Below are 14,988 nucleotides of genomic sequence, written 5' to 3'. Positions count from 1 at the left end.
ATTATCAGAGTATATATGTTTAGGTTTTCCCCTTCGCGAAACAAACCTACGCAAAGCTGATAAAAAATTGCTGCTTGTTAAATCACCTGCCAACTCTATGTGTACAGCCTTAGTCGTAAAGCACACGAAAAGAACAATGTACACTTTCGTAAGACGACATCCACGTCCCTGCCTAGTGGCTGACATAATAGGTCCAGCATGATCTACGCCTACTGTTTCAAAGGGGTAACCTCCCGGAATCAAGCGCTTTTGTGGCAAATTACCCATCAGAGGAGCAATTACCTGTCCCTTTGTACGACAGCAAGCTATACATTTCTTATAAATTGATTTAGCTAATCGTCTACCACCAATTGGCCAGAAATTCTCTCTTATGGACGCGAGTAAGAGCTGCGGTCCAGCATGCATAAGTTTTTTGTGCATAAATTCAAATAATAATCGTGTAACGACATGAGTGGACTGTAATAATAATGGATGCTTTTTATCGAAAGCAAAGTGAGAATTATCAAGACGACCTCCAACACGAATTAAATTTTGGTCGTCTATAAACACATTAAACTTATTTAAGGGACTCTTTTTGGGTAATTCCTTTTTATTCAATAACAGTGCGTATTCGGGGAATGATTCCTTTTGTGAAATTCGTATAATAACACGTAGAGCCTGTTTTAACTCATGAGTGGTAAGAAATAGATATTTAGATAACTCCTCTTTTTTACAACGACTTATAAATCTCAATACGTATGCAACCGACCGTTTGAGAGTAGTGAAGTTTGAAAATCTATCAAAGTCGATAAAAAAAGGTCGAGAATTCTTATTTGCAACGAGTAGAGAAACTTCGGACCTAATTTCGGGAAGTTTTTTCATCGAAACTGTCGGATTATCAGGCCATTTAGAGACATCATATCGTAAAAATTCAGGGCCTGACCACCATAAGTCTAACGATGACAAAGAAGTTACATCTGTTCCACGTGATATATGGTCAGTTGGATTCAAGTCTGTGGGAACATGCCTCCAAGAGCAGACCGCAGTTTTGTCCAATATCTCAGCGACACGGTTACGGACAAAAGGTTGTAACTTTATTGGCAACATTTTAATCCAACCTAAAACAATCGTTGAGTCAGTTCAAAAGGTGACACTTCTAACTTTAGTTCTAAGAGCGTTTATCACCTTTTCGTAAAGACGAACACCAACCAACACCGCACAAAGTTCAAGTCTTGGTATAGTAGTTGGTTTAAGTGGAGTTACTCGGCTCTTAGCTGTCAACAGCCGTACTAGTACATCACCATTATGATTCGTACTTCGAACATACACGCATGCACCATACGCTATTTCTGATGCATCACTAAATATGTGCAAATCTATATTTTCATACGAGTCACATAGTACGATCCGTGGAATTTTCAATGAGTTTAATAACGGTAAGTCGCATAAGATCTTGGACCAAATTCTGGATATTTCAGGCGGCAGCTCATCGTCCCATCCCAATTTAAATACCCAAAGCTTTCGCATGAGGGTTTTTATGACAATAATGCAAGGAGCTAATAGACCCAGAGAATCAAAAATTTGAGCAATTGTAAAAAATGTCCCACGCTTTGTCATGACTTTATTAATATCGGGATTCAATGAAAATACTAAGACGTCAGTCTCAGTAAGCCAGCTCAAACCTAACATTTTACAAGGTTCTATTGAACCAATATTCAAACTAAATGAAGAATGGCCTATATGATCGGGTAATACTTGAGGAATATTTGATTTCCATCTATGTAATGGTATTTCAGTTGAATTCAGCTCAACGGTTCCTTCAGTAGTTAAAGTACTTTCACAGACAAGGCCATGATGAGCTATTAAATATGCAACCTTCTGTGGATCAGGTGCACATAAAGACATATGGTTAAACTCTAAATACTTTTTCATAAAATCACAATAACGAATGCTAAATGATGTCTGACTCTGAACGCTACGCTCTAATGAAAGCAAACACAGCTTAGATTTATGTTCAGAGTGACCTAAGTTATAATGTGATTGTTTTAACGTTAATCTAACACAAAAATGGCCATTTTTCAGACACGTAGTGTTTCTAATAAGGTGCTCTTCACACATTTCTTCTAGATAATGTACTGATGACTGATGGCTAACTTCCTCAAGCTGCCTAAAACACATTAAACGGTTTTGGATGTCATCGGTACTTGAGTCATTCTGTAAAACATTAGCTTCAGAATGATGAATATTCGTAAAATTACAAATTAATGAGGGTGAACGCGACACTTGACCACTATTAACCATAGGGCCTGAAACTATCCAACCTAGTCTAGTCTCAAATAGTACCGGTTTACCTATACCGAGGTTTATCTTTTCTGTACCCAAGATGTCCCAGAAAACATCTGCACCTATAATTAAGTCCACGGAGGATGGTGCATAGAAATGAGGATCAGCTAGACATAAATCACTCGGAATATTTATGTCATTAAGATTAAGTTGACGACAAGGCACTTCTTCAGTGATAGAAGGTAAGATGTAACAATTAATATTTACAGAAAAGTTTTCATTCAATGATTTTATCGGAACGCAACACATTTTACTTATTAGTGAGTTGGAATTATTAATGCCAATTAATGTCTCGCTTACCTTAATAGTCGGCAAACTTAATGAATTACAGAATTTCTCTGTGATAAGGCAGCACGTACTACCACTGTCAAGAACGGCACGACCAAGATGTTCGCGGTTACTGCTATCATAAAGTTTGAACAAAGAAGTGGCTAAAAGAACGTCTCCTTTATTTCGTACATTCGCCGTGACTTGTGCCGACAATGTTACGTTGTTATTAGGCAATGGCTTCGCAACTTCACTGCTGTTATTGCCGTTACCGATAGAGGTTGATGGTTCAATTGACGAGTTAGCTTTACCATCAGTAATATGAACAAGAGTGTTGTGCTTGCGCTTACACACTTTGCAGCCTCTTGCTTTGCACCGATTTGCATAATGACCCGAACGGAAACAGTTAAAACATATCTTATATTGTGGTAGTAACTCCAACCTCTCTTCATTACTAAGACCTAAAAATTGTGAACAGTTATTAAGATTATGTTCACCGCTACACTTCGGGCAATGATTAAATGAATTAGACTGCTTATCTGGCGCACTGGTTACAGACACCATGCTTTTATGTTTAATGTTAGAAAGAGATGAATTATTAGCACTAATCTGTGACATTTCAATAGTCTCTAACAAATCTGAACGGCTTCGCAAGAAGTCAAAAAATATGTTCAAAGTAACTGACTTGTCCTTAACAAACCTACCTTTAAATTCTTCCCACTCTCGAAAGGTTTTAGCATCCAATTTGGTTGATACCATGTGAATCAACAGTGTGTCCCAATGATCTGTTGGCTCTCCTAACGATTCCAATGAACGCAAATTCTTATTCACAGAATCAATGACACGTTTTAAAGCTACGGAAGATTCTTTTTTAACAGTCTCGAGGTTGAATAATGCTGCAACATGGTTGTTTATTAAAACCCGCTTGTTGTCATAGCGATCGCATAATATCTTCCACGCCACAGAATAGTTGTTGGCGGAAAACTCAATGGATTGGATCACAACAGCAGCTGATCCCTCGAGACACGCTTTAAGATAATGAAACTTGTTGACGTCATCAATATCATCATTACAATGTATCAAGCTAGAGAACGTGTCATGGAACTCCAACCATTTCTCATAGGAACCACTAAACTTAGGCAGTTGTATGGTAGGTAATTTAACAAGCCTGCGATTACGCGTTTGTGCTGAACTATAATCACTTTCCAAAGGTTCATTCTTAGTTGGTTTCAAGTTACGTGTAAGTAAGTCTTGAGCCTTTGCAAAGATCTTATAATACTTAGATTCAAACTCGTTACGCTCCGGTAGTTGACTATTAACATCATCAGCTAAACACTCTAATTTTGACTGAACCTCGTCAAATTGTGAAAATAAACTTTCCATCTTACCCAAACGTAGTTGCAATTCGCACACCTGTGACGCATCCAATGACTCATCCAACTCGTTGACATAGTTGGTAAATGCTGTCAACCGACCCTTGCAACTCGTTTGTTATGTTATGTTCTGGGTATCCCGAACAATAAGTGGATTACACAAGAGAGTACATAACAAAGTACATAAGAGAGTACATAAGTGGAGTACATAAGAGGAGTACATAAGAAGAGCACATAAGAGAGTATATAGGAGAGTAAATAAGAGAGTATATAAGAGAGTACATAAGAGAGTACATAAGGAGAGTACATAAGAAAGTCCATAAGAGAGTACATAATTGGAGTACATAGGAAGAGAGTACATAAGGGGAGTACATAAGAAGAGCACATAAGAAGAGTACATAAGAGAGTACATAAGAAGAGTACATAAGAGAGTATATAGGAGAGTAAATAAGAGAGTATATAAGAGAGTACATAAGAGAGTACATAAGAAAGTCCATAAGAGAGTACATAAGTGGAGTACATAAGAGGAGTATATAAGAGGAGTACATAAGTGGAGTACATAAGAGAGTACATAAGAGAGTATATAAGTGGAGTACATAAGAGGAGTACATAAGAAGAGCACATAAGAGAGTATATAGGAGAGTAAATAAGAGAGTATATAAGAGAGTACATAAGAGAGTACATAAGGAGAGTACATAAGAAAGTCCATAAGAGAGTACATAATTGGAGTACATAAGAAGAGAGTACATAAGAGGAGTACATAAGAAGAGCACATAAGAAGAGTACATAAGAGAGTACATAAGAAGAGTACATAAGAGAGTATATATGAGAGTATATAAGAGAGTACATAAGAGAGTACATAAGAAGAGTACATAAGAAAGTCCATAAGAGAGTACATAAGTGGAGTACATAAGAGGAGTATATAAGAGGAGTACATAAGTGGAGTACATAAGAGAGTACATAAGAGAGTATATAAGAGAGTACATAAAAGAGTATATAAGAGAGTACATAAGTGGATTACACAAGAGAGTACATAAGAAAGTACATAAGAGAGTACATAAGTGGAGTACATAAGAAGAGTACATAAAAGGAATATATAAGAGGAGTACATAAGAGGAGTACATAAGAGGAGTACATAAGAGAGTATATAAGAAGAGTACATACGAGAGTACATAAGGGAGTACATAAGAGAGTATATAAGAGAGCACATAAGAGAGTACGATAGGAGAGTAATAGTTAGATTGTTGTTACGTTATATATTTGAGATTGACATTCAAATTACATAAGAGAGTACATAAGAGAGTATATAAGAGAGTACATAAGAGAGTATATAAGAGAGTACATAAAAGAGTATATAAGAGAGTACATAAGTGGATTACACAAGAGAGTACATAAGAAAGTACAGTAGATAAGAGAGTACATACGTGGAGTACATAAGAGGAGTACATAAGAAGAGCACATAAGAAGAGTACATAAGAGAGTACATAAGTGGAGTACATAAGAAGAGTACACAAGAGAGTACATAAGAGAGTATATAAGAGAGTACATAAAAGAGTATATAAGAGAGTACATAAGTGGATTACACAAGAGAGTACATAAGAAAGTACATAAGAGAGTACATATGTGGAGTACATAAGTGGCGTACATAAGTGGAGTACATAAGAAGAGTACATAAGAGGAGTATATAAGAGGAGTATATAAGAGGAGTACATAAGAGGAGTACATAAGAGGAGTACATAAGAGAGTATATAAGAAGAGTACATACGAGAGTACATAAGGGAGTACATAAGAGAGTATATAAGAGAGTACATAAGTGGAGTACATAAGAGAGTACGATAGGAGAGAAATAGTTAGATTGTTGTTACGTTATATATTTGAGATTGACATTCAAATTCATTTTGTGCAAATCCGGTCACTGCACAAGCAAATAGGTTCTAAATCTCCCACATACAAACACATAGCTGTCTTCAAATCTAAAAAGAAACAGTGAAAGTACCTAGTAATAAATGTGGAGCGATTATTTACGTAGCAAACCCTCTGTCACACCGCAAAACGTTATGTATCGAGACATGCGGGCAAAAGATCCGATTACCGATACTCGGTGATCGATTCGCGTTCTTTGCTGCGACGCCGACCAATAAATTCAGATTTTGGTTAGTTACCCGCGAGGTCAGACTGAAATGCAAGAGCGGATATTTTGATTTATACCGGGTTGGTATTTATAACATGGTATATAAGTTCATACTTAGTTTTTTACACAGAATGGGTGTTTTTTTACATAATTAAGTAGACTATGTAAAAGTCCTTTTTTTTATATAATTTTTTCAGCGTTTAATCAACAAAAGTTACAAACACATTTTATCAAAATACATTATCTAAGTGAAGTTTTATAACCATTTGTAATAAAATCACTTAGCCTAAGCGATTTTCGATATCGCGGTCCTAAATCCTACCTAATAACGAAATATTCTCGGGGCGGTATTCTAGAACATTCGGAGTAAAATTTCAGATATTACTTGCGAATGCAACTTGGTCCCGAGGGCGTACCTGAGCGGTATTCACGTGGAACTTATGCATATCCAATACAATCCCTAGTCACATCTCCCGCAACAAACTTTAATGGTTTTAGAATGGCTCACTTTCCTTTTATCTGGGACAAACTCGTTAAGCTGACGTCATACTTATTAGAAATGTGTATTATGTTTATCTGTAATGATATTGGAAAAAGCGTATTGGATGTGCACCCTTACTATACTGAGTCATAGTAATATAAGTAAAAAACAATTAGGTACTTACTTATTTATGTTTAATTAGGTACACATGGGCCCTCCTTTTTTTTAACGACCCCCCTCCCGCTGTGGGTTAGCTAGCAGCGGTGAGGGAGTGTCAGACTCTCACTGACTAGAAACCGTTGTGTTCCGTCGTAGGCCTTTTATGTGCCAGGGCCGCGGTATCTCTTTCGAGTAACCCGCAGCCCCGGCAGATATGGGCCCTCCTCAAATGTGAATTAAAGTCCTAGGTAATGGTAATGTAGCAATTGGTTAGCAACTAATGGTAGCTGGTAGCAATTAGGTAGCAACTCTCTATTTGTATTTCGAGAGGATCGGTGAGGAGTGACAGCGATCCTGATGCAGAGAGTTTATAAGTGTAGAATCACATTACTGAACAGAAAATAAAACATGCGTAAAGTAATACGGGTGCGGGTTAGTAATAGCTTTTTAAGGCAATTTGCAATTTTGTCTTCAAGTAATCATGTCTAGTCAGTGGCCACCAGGGTCCTGGTAATTTCACGAAGCCGGATTTCTGTAATAAATTAACATAACACATTGCCTGTTTTCCTCTTAGCATTAGGCTTATCTGTCAGGACAGCTACATTTCACCAGTTATACGAAAGTCCTACATTTTAATAGGGGGTGTGTTTTGCAAATCAGTTCGGGGCACTAATTCTATGACGCCAACAATCTCTGTATTATTAATATTATCCTTGATAATCTGGGCTATCTTCATGGAAATGGAGAACATAGGACTTAATAATTTCATCAGACTAATGGACCCTTGTTTATAAATGGTATTTGCAACAGTCTCCATATTTTCTAAATAGACGAACCCAGTGTTTACTTGGCGCAATATAATTTATTTTCCATTTAAATAAATGTTTGCCACTTAGAAATGATTTAAAAGCTAGACGGAGTTAAATAGAATTGCATTTTTAACTTAGTTCATGAATTCTTTTCAAAGCTTTTCAGTGTTCTTCGAGAAGATAGGAGAATCAATAATTTTGAGTTTAAAGATTCAAGATCATCACACTATCTTTTAGGTCTCAAGCTGATAAGAAAGGAGTCTATAAATTACGCTAACCCAGCTAAATGATTGATAATTTTACTTATCATAAAGAAATGGACTGTTAATAGACTTGCCTTCCAACGAGATAAAAGCTTCTACAAAAATAATGTCTTAAAAGTACCTCCAAGAATTTTCTGAAGCATTGTGAACATATTTCTTTGCTAGAAAATAACTTTTTTCATCCTTGATGAAAGAAAAATGTAATCAACCTGAACCTCTCTATTTAAGTGTTTTAAAAGATGTAAGTAATTTCAAGAATGAAAATACACTTTTCTACTGAAGTGTATTTTCTTTTAAATATAAATAGGTATCTACTTACTTAACTTTTTCTTACATAATGTAAGAAACAAAAGGCGGTCTAAATATTTTAACAGATATCCTACTACATATACCTACACAAAAATTGTTCTTACATTATACATAAAATGAAACTCATTTGAGTCAAGAGCGCAGGTTTCATTCCCACAGACATATTACTTAGTTGCCTAAAGCCTACTCATATTTGAAAAGCGGCGATTAAGCATCGAGCGAATAAATCGCTATTGAATAGAATCGATAAGAGATGCCGATGCTGAGAAATGATTTATCGACTTGTCGGCTCCTCGCCGGGCGGGCTCACTAATGGTGGCTGAATAAGCTCTCGCCACTGCCTCACTTGTTTCTTTTTTCCGTAGACGATGATAAATAAAAGAAAATTATGCAATCACGATAGAAGCGAAAGCAGGAAATTGGGTGTATTGTCGGGAAATATGATAAGTACACGTTTGTTCGGATAGATTGATGTTTTTGAAACCATTTTAAGATCAGGTTATAAGTAGTTGTTTGATATGTGAGGAAATATGAAAATAGGTGCAATGTGGAAGATCTTCAGGCAAAAATATGAAATAGGCAGTGCTTAGCGTAACTAGAATCAACTTTATTTATATTTTTTGACGTTCATAAGTGCTTGTGAAAGCCTAAATGAAATAAATGATTTGACTTTGACTTTATTTATTAGACTTATAAATTATGTATAAACAAATTAATTCGTTGTCTAAGCTAAGTTACAGCTTAGCTTAGTGAGTACCTACGTCCGTACATTTATAAACCTCCCTGCACATACATATAATATTCAAAATGTTTCTTCAAACAAGTATCTCAGGAGCTAAAACTTGAACGAAGCCGAAAACTTGAAGTCGTCGAAATTAAATTGTCTAAAATAGAAATATAAATCCGAGTATGTCAAAGGTATCCATTTCTATTATGAGGAACTACAAGTTCGTATCAAAGGCGAGTTCCGGAACTTCTCCCATTTGCATAAGTGACTTAACTTTCATTCATTTTATATTCAAACGTGGCAGATTTGCCTGGAAATGTTCAACCCACTCAGAAATATTATGTCTGGCCCAACTCAATGCAAATTCAGCGATTTTCTCATCACTAGGTCTGTGCCCGAGTAATTGCAACATTTATTTGATAATTGCGCATAGAAATTTAAGTCAGTCTTTTGCATTGATTGGGAAATATAAAGATGAATTCAAATAAGTAGTAAGTGGTGTTCAGATTATCATGAGCCTTTACGTTATCATACTTAATTATATCATCTTGTCTTAATATAACATCTTTAAATAAAAATGTGTAGGTGCCTCCTTTTTTGCATTTTTTTGAGCTACAATTTTCTTACCTTTTTTCATAAAAAAACAGCATGGTGTACACAATGTAAACAGTCTGAGCGGAAGTTTAGTTCGAGCTCAATTAGTTCGCTACAGTTCGAAAAGGAACAAATAAACCCTTGTGTACACTGAGTTACGGGTTCAACTCGCTTCAGACGGTTAAACTGACATCAACTAAATCTGTGTATTCTGCACACAGCTTTAGGCAATGCCTACGTGTCTATAATGTACTCGCATTTTATATTCCGCGAACTTGTTAAGAGATGACAAATAAGAAACTCTGGGAAATAGGAAGGGTAGCGTAATGGCTTAATTAAGTTACTTTTAAGTGATGTCTTTATCAATTTACTTTGTGAAATTATGGTGTTAATTTGTCTACGTGTAAGTAATCTTAGTATTTTGTGAGTTGTCTTTAGCATAATTACTTTAAGAAATGGAACAATTAGGAATCAACTTTATGAAATGTTCAAATTCTTAGACATATCGTGAACTCATATAAAATCGCCGGTTTAAGAAATCTGAATTATTCATTTTGTTTTAAGATTTTAATACACAATCATCGATTTCCATGTAAAAATTATTCACTTCTCTCCCACACAACCAAATACACGATTTCTACCTCAAGTTACCACAGATGAAATGGAATCGAAATCAGTTTGAGCTTATCAACCAAGAGTAACGCTGGAGGGGGATACAAGTGAATGTCCTATCGTCGCGAAGCAAGGAGGAAGTGTTATAAATCCGTCTACTATCTACGGCACTTCGGATGGATAAACACTCATCCGATTGGAAACATTCGTGAACTGATAACACTGGTTTGGTTTACGTGCCTCAACTTTTCAATTGCCTAAATATAGATAGGTGTACTCTTAATATAGGTAATATCTACGTTAAGTACTGTCTTCAAGTTAGATGAGAGTTTTCTACTTTTTGTTTATACGGTCTCCCTTATCGATTCATGGAAAGCAAAATTGCGATTTTTTTTTCGATGCTCACGAACATGAAGTCTATATTCGTTTCCATAGGTACCTTAGCAATTTTGCCTCAATCAATTCAAGCCGTTTTACCGTGAGTGTGATAAGCAAATTCAGTTTTACATTTTCATTTGCACAAGTAAGGATTCAATAGCCACCTATCCACTTAGGCAAGTACACTACACGTTGCAGTGCAGCCCACTAAAATATGACGAACAAGATACCAGCTTCAATACCTTAGGGAACACACGGTATCGCAAACTGTTCATAGAATTACACGCTCGGGCCCGACTCGGTCATACTCGGCGAAGGTGCGTGAAATATAAATCAGCCAACTGTGATTTACGTGAACCTCCCGGAAAGTTTTAATTCTGTTTCGCCCAGCTCTCGGCCATTTAATTTATCTATTATTTATTGCGCGGCGGGAAACTTAGACACTTTGTTTATTAGCTATTCAATTAGATCGCATGATACTTTTATCCTTCCAGGTTTGTTTGTGACCTGAGTCGTTAGGGAGTATTTGTTGGTAAACTGTTTCAGAAGTTTCCTAGAATTGTTGGTTTTGTAGCTATCTGTCCTATCTAAATAAGATTTATTTCTAGCCATAAAACAATCGAAAATACTTTCTACTTACCTATTAAATTAGCATTAATTGAGGACGTTGGCGTATTGTTGTTGACATGTGTATATTTATTAATGTTGAATAAAGAAACTTATTTTCAAATCACTCTATGGAAAACTTCCATGATCTATTCAATTTCGATGAATCCATATATTGAAAAATCCCAAAGTTAAATCACCGCAGACTTAAGTCCCACCAATTAATATGAAATATATTACGCAACACACAATTAAACCCCTATAATTAATTTGTAGCTACTGCGGTTCAGCGTCCACATATTGATTAAGAACTCGCAGAGCGGACGCCACGTTTAAATTACTTTATGTTCTGCAGGTAGCAACATTCTGTTACATTTCTATTTATTGCACCGAACTTTGTTGCGAATATCCCGTTCGGAATTTATTTTCAAAACTACCAACATTCTACTGAACCTACCTGCGTGGTCATAAAAGAAGATACCGTCACATCCCATGTTACTTTATGTTTAGCACAAAATGAAAATTTTGCAATGCAAATGGGAAGTGTAGTTTCAATGAAGTTTTACGTCTGTGTACGTGCTTCAGTCAGTTACAGCTTTTACTATTCACCGAAATAAATGTGACAAAGTATGAACGCTGGTTTTTTTGTATTGAAATTTTTTACCGCTAAACTTTTCGACTTTTTTTTACAAACTGGCAATACATAGATACCATTCATACCATACACTGGTGTGTTTACAAATCCAGTGCAAAGCTATGCTGCGTTGTCACAGATAGTCACAATTCCTTCTAGCTAGGATGACGTGAAATATTTTGCCTGCGGATATTTGTTCAGAGTGTACCGAGCCAGGTATTCGTTCCGTAACGGCACACACGCTACAGGGAATGCACATCAACGACATTGTTTAAAAAATGCGGCCTGCAGCTATGAATTTTACTAGGTCAAAGATTTAGCCCGGATATAGGGCGAAATTCGGGCGTAGCTTACCTTACATCGTACCTTAAATAACCAGGTTTGGATATAGAACAATACAGCTGTGATCACCCTTTTATCCAATTTCTTTAATACTTTCTAACATTCAAAACAAATCTCAAATGTATCCACATATTAAATAGGTACATAGGTAGCACTATTTTCACAAAGATTTTCTACGGGAGAGGTACCTTTTCACGGTACGACTCACGTTTACCTACTGTATTCCGTACTTATTCCTGGCCACATAAAAGCAAAGTCCATCAACGAGAGTTATGAATGCGATCTCTGATTTCAAATACGCCCACGAACATTCAGTATACTAATGACAGGTGAAACTAATTCTAGGAAAGTGCTCGAACGGACCGCCTAGTTTTAGATAAAGTTCACTATCTACGTAAAGCACCACTCTGCTATATCTACTTACTTAACTTTTCTTTCTAGAAAGTTTTTCATCATAAAAAAGGTATGGACACCTCGATATTGTCTCTTATTAATAAAATAAAATTCTTGTCTCTCATAACAAACTTGTATTTCTCACTGCATCGTTATCAAACAGGGGCTGTATTTTTTATTGATTAATTATAATGTTGCGCCAGGTTACCCTCATACAACAATTTTCTGTTCAGAATAACCTTGGTTCCTATTAATTGTATGTATTGCTAAAATGTAGGTACCTATTGGGTGACCTACATACAACAAAACTTTTTAGCACCTAGAGATTACGCTCAAAGTCAGATGTAGAACTTTGTTCAGACTGCATACGCTTCCGTGCCGACTGGGAAATGTACCTACGTTAAATTAGCATAGCATAGTTCGATGGCGCACCACGGGCGAACCTGTAATGAGAATTTACTGCTTTACGGATGCCCCCGACGCATTTAGATATTCGGCACGTACTCGTAATATGTTAGATAGTCAGACAATAAGATAGGCTACACGCTAGAGTAAGTTATTGTGTGAATAAGTTGCTCAACTTTGTAGCTCTTTTCGTAGTTCATATTTTCTTTGTTTCTTGTTGTTAAGTCTATTCGTAGTTTCTATACTAATATTTTATACGACTTACAAGAAGCTACTATTGAGTTTTTGACTATTATGATGAGGCTGTAAGAAATTATTTGTATGCAGGCGAAAAGTACCTAGGTACTTTCTATATCATATCTCGTAAAAAATACCTAGTAAGTATTTCCAAAAACTGTCTATGATTGTTCCGGCACGAGAAATAGTAATACAATTTTACAGAGTTTCAGCAGCCGCCCGGTCTGCCAATTAGTCACAGAGCGAATATTTCGAACATCAAAAGTTCGTTACAAAAATGTAGGAAAGAAAATTGAGATCTGGTTCATTATTGTTAAAAATTCTGAAATTTACAGAGCTGACACCGCGTTACTAAAGTATAGCTGTACTTTATAAAGTGTGTCTTGTAATACCGCTCGCACTTGACTTGTAGATTAGGTTTTCAGAATTTTAGAGACTTAGGTATAAACGCAACTGAATTTAATAATGCAAAAGGAAAGTATATTGAGGACTGTCGTAACCTTGCCTCACTTCAGTTTTACAGCGCTCCTTTATAGGGGTTAAAGAAGGTCCTAGTGGCAAACCCGGTTACTGAGGCTGAAAGAGTGAAAGACGCCTTAAAATAGGCGAGACATCATCTACATAAGGACGCGCAAATAGGGAGCCGATATTATGTACGTTTTACATTCCCGTTTACCTCCATCAACCTTCGTCCGAACCAACGTGCTCCCCTCCGCTTATCGGCCGGCAATTTGACTGCACCCTTGTGTTACAAAAATTGAGGAGCCGATATCTTACGGCCGTGTTAGGGTTTACACTTTGTAATGGAGTACTCCGTAAATTCGATCCCAAATGCGTTCCATTTGGGGAAGGCGTGATAGATAGGTATTAGGGTGTTTTAGATACTGGGGTTTGGACAGTATGTAGGTATAACGGTATAAGTGGCTTGAATAAACAAAATGTTTAGGGGAGATGGGTGAATAACAAATAGATTGGTAATTGTTTGATACGTTTTGCGGGGGATGGTCTATTAAAATAATGCGCGCATTTTCAGACGGTATTCAATAAGGATTAGGATAGTTATTTTCCGAACGGCTAATATTTTTGTTATTTTGGAACATTCGTAACATACTTGCTTGACCTATGCAGGTAAGTTTGAGATATTTATAGGTCGAGATATACTTTATTATATATATAGGAACATCATTTTCTACATTTTTGATTTTAGAACTCAAATTATTCAAATTATTTATTTACTTTATATCGGGTGTGTCGTTCATAATCACAATAAATGAAATGCGTTAATATACTGGTTAATATATCCATTAACACAAAGAAAAAAGAAAAATACGTAAAAATAAAAAAATGAAAATTTTCAAACAAAGTAATTAGAATAAAAATGTGCGAAAATTAGAACACCATTTTTTTTTTTTTTTGCCCATAGGGCAGGCTAAAGTCTTTCGACCATACTGCCTATATAATTAGAACACCATTTAAAAGTCAGTCATTACAAACAACTGTAATTCTCCCTTGAAAACTGACAGCTGTCAACTGATCAAAACATTCGATACTCCTATAATAACTTTATCTCTGCTTTACACATGATGTTGTAAATTATAAAAACGTAAAATGACTCCTGTGGCTAAACCACTGAATGGATTAGGTTATTTTTTTTACAATTCGCCATAGAATATCATAAAGTATATGCGATAGAATTTAATGTGATTGTGAACGACACACCCGATATACATAGATATTTAGGATCAACACAAAAAAAAAACTATCCTAGTAAACTAATAAAAATAAAACACTATATCTAAAAAGCGTCAAAAAATTCATCCCCATCGCTGTCAAAGGTGAAACTATAGTAGGTGACATAAATCGGTGGTCATATCCCCCGAATGTGTCAATATAATCCGCTAGTGTGACTGCGCCGTTGTTGACTTTATTTATAACGACTACAAAAG

Source organism: Helicoverpa zea, chromosome 9 (genome assembly GCF_022581195.2).
Source record: "Helicoverpa zea isolate HzStark_Cry1AcR chromosome 9, ilHelZeax1.1, whole genome shotgun sequence".
NCBI classification, from domain to species: Eukaryota; Metazoa; Arthropoda; class Insecta; order Lepidoptera; family Noctuidae; genus Helicoverpa; species Helicoverpa zea.
This window is presented reverse-complemented; position numbering follows the sequence as displayed.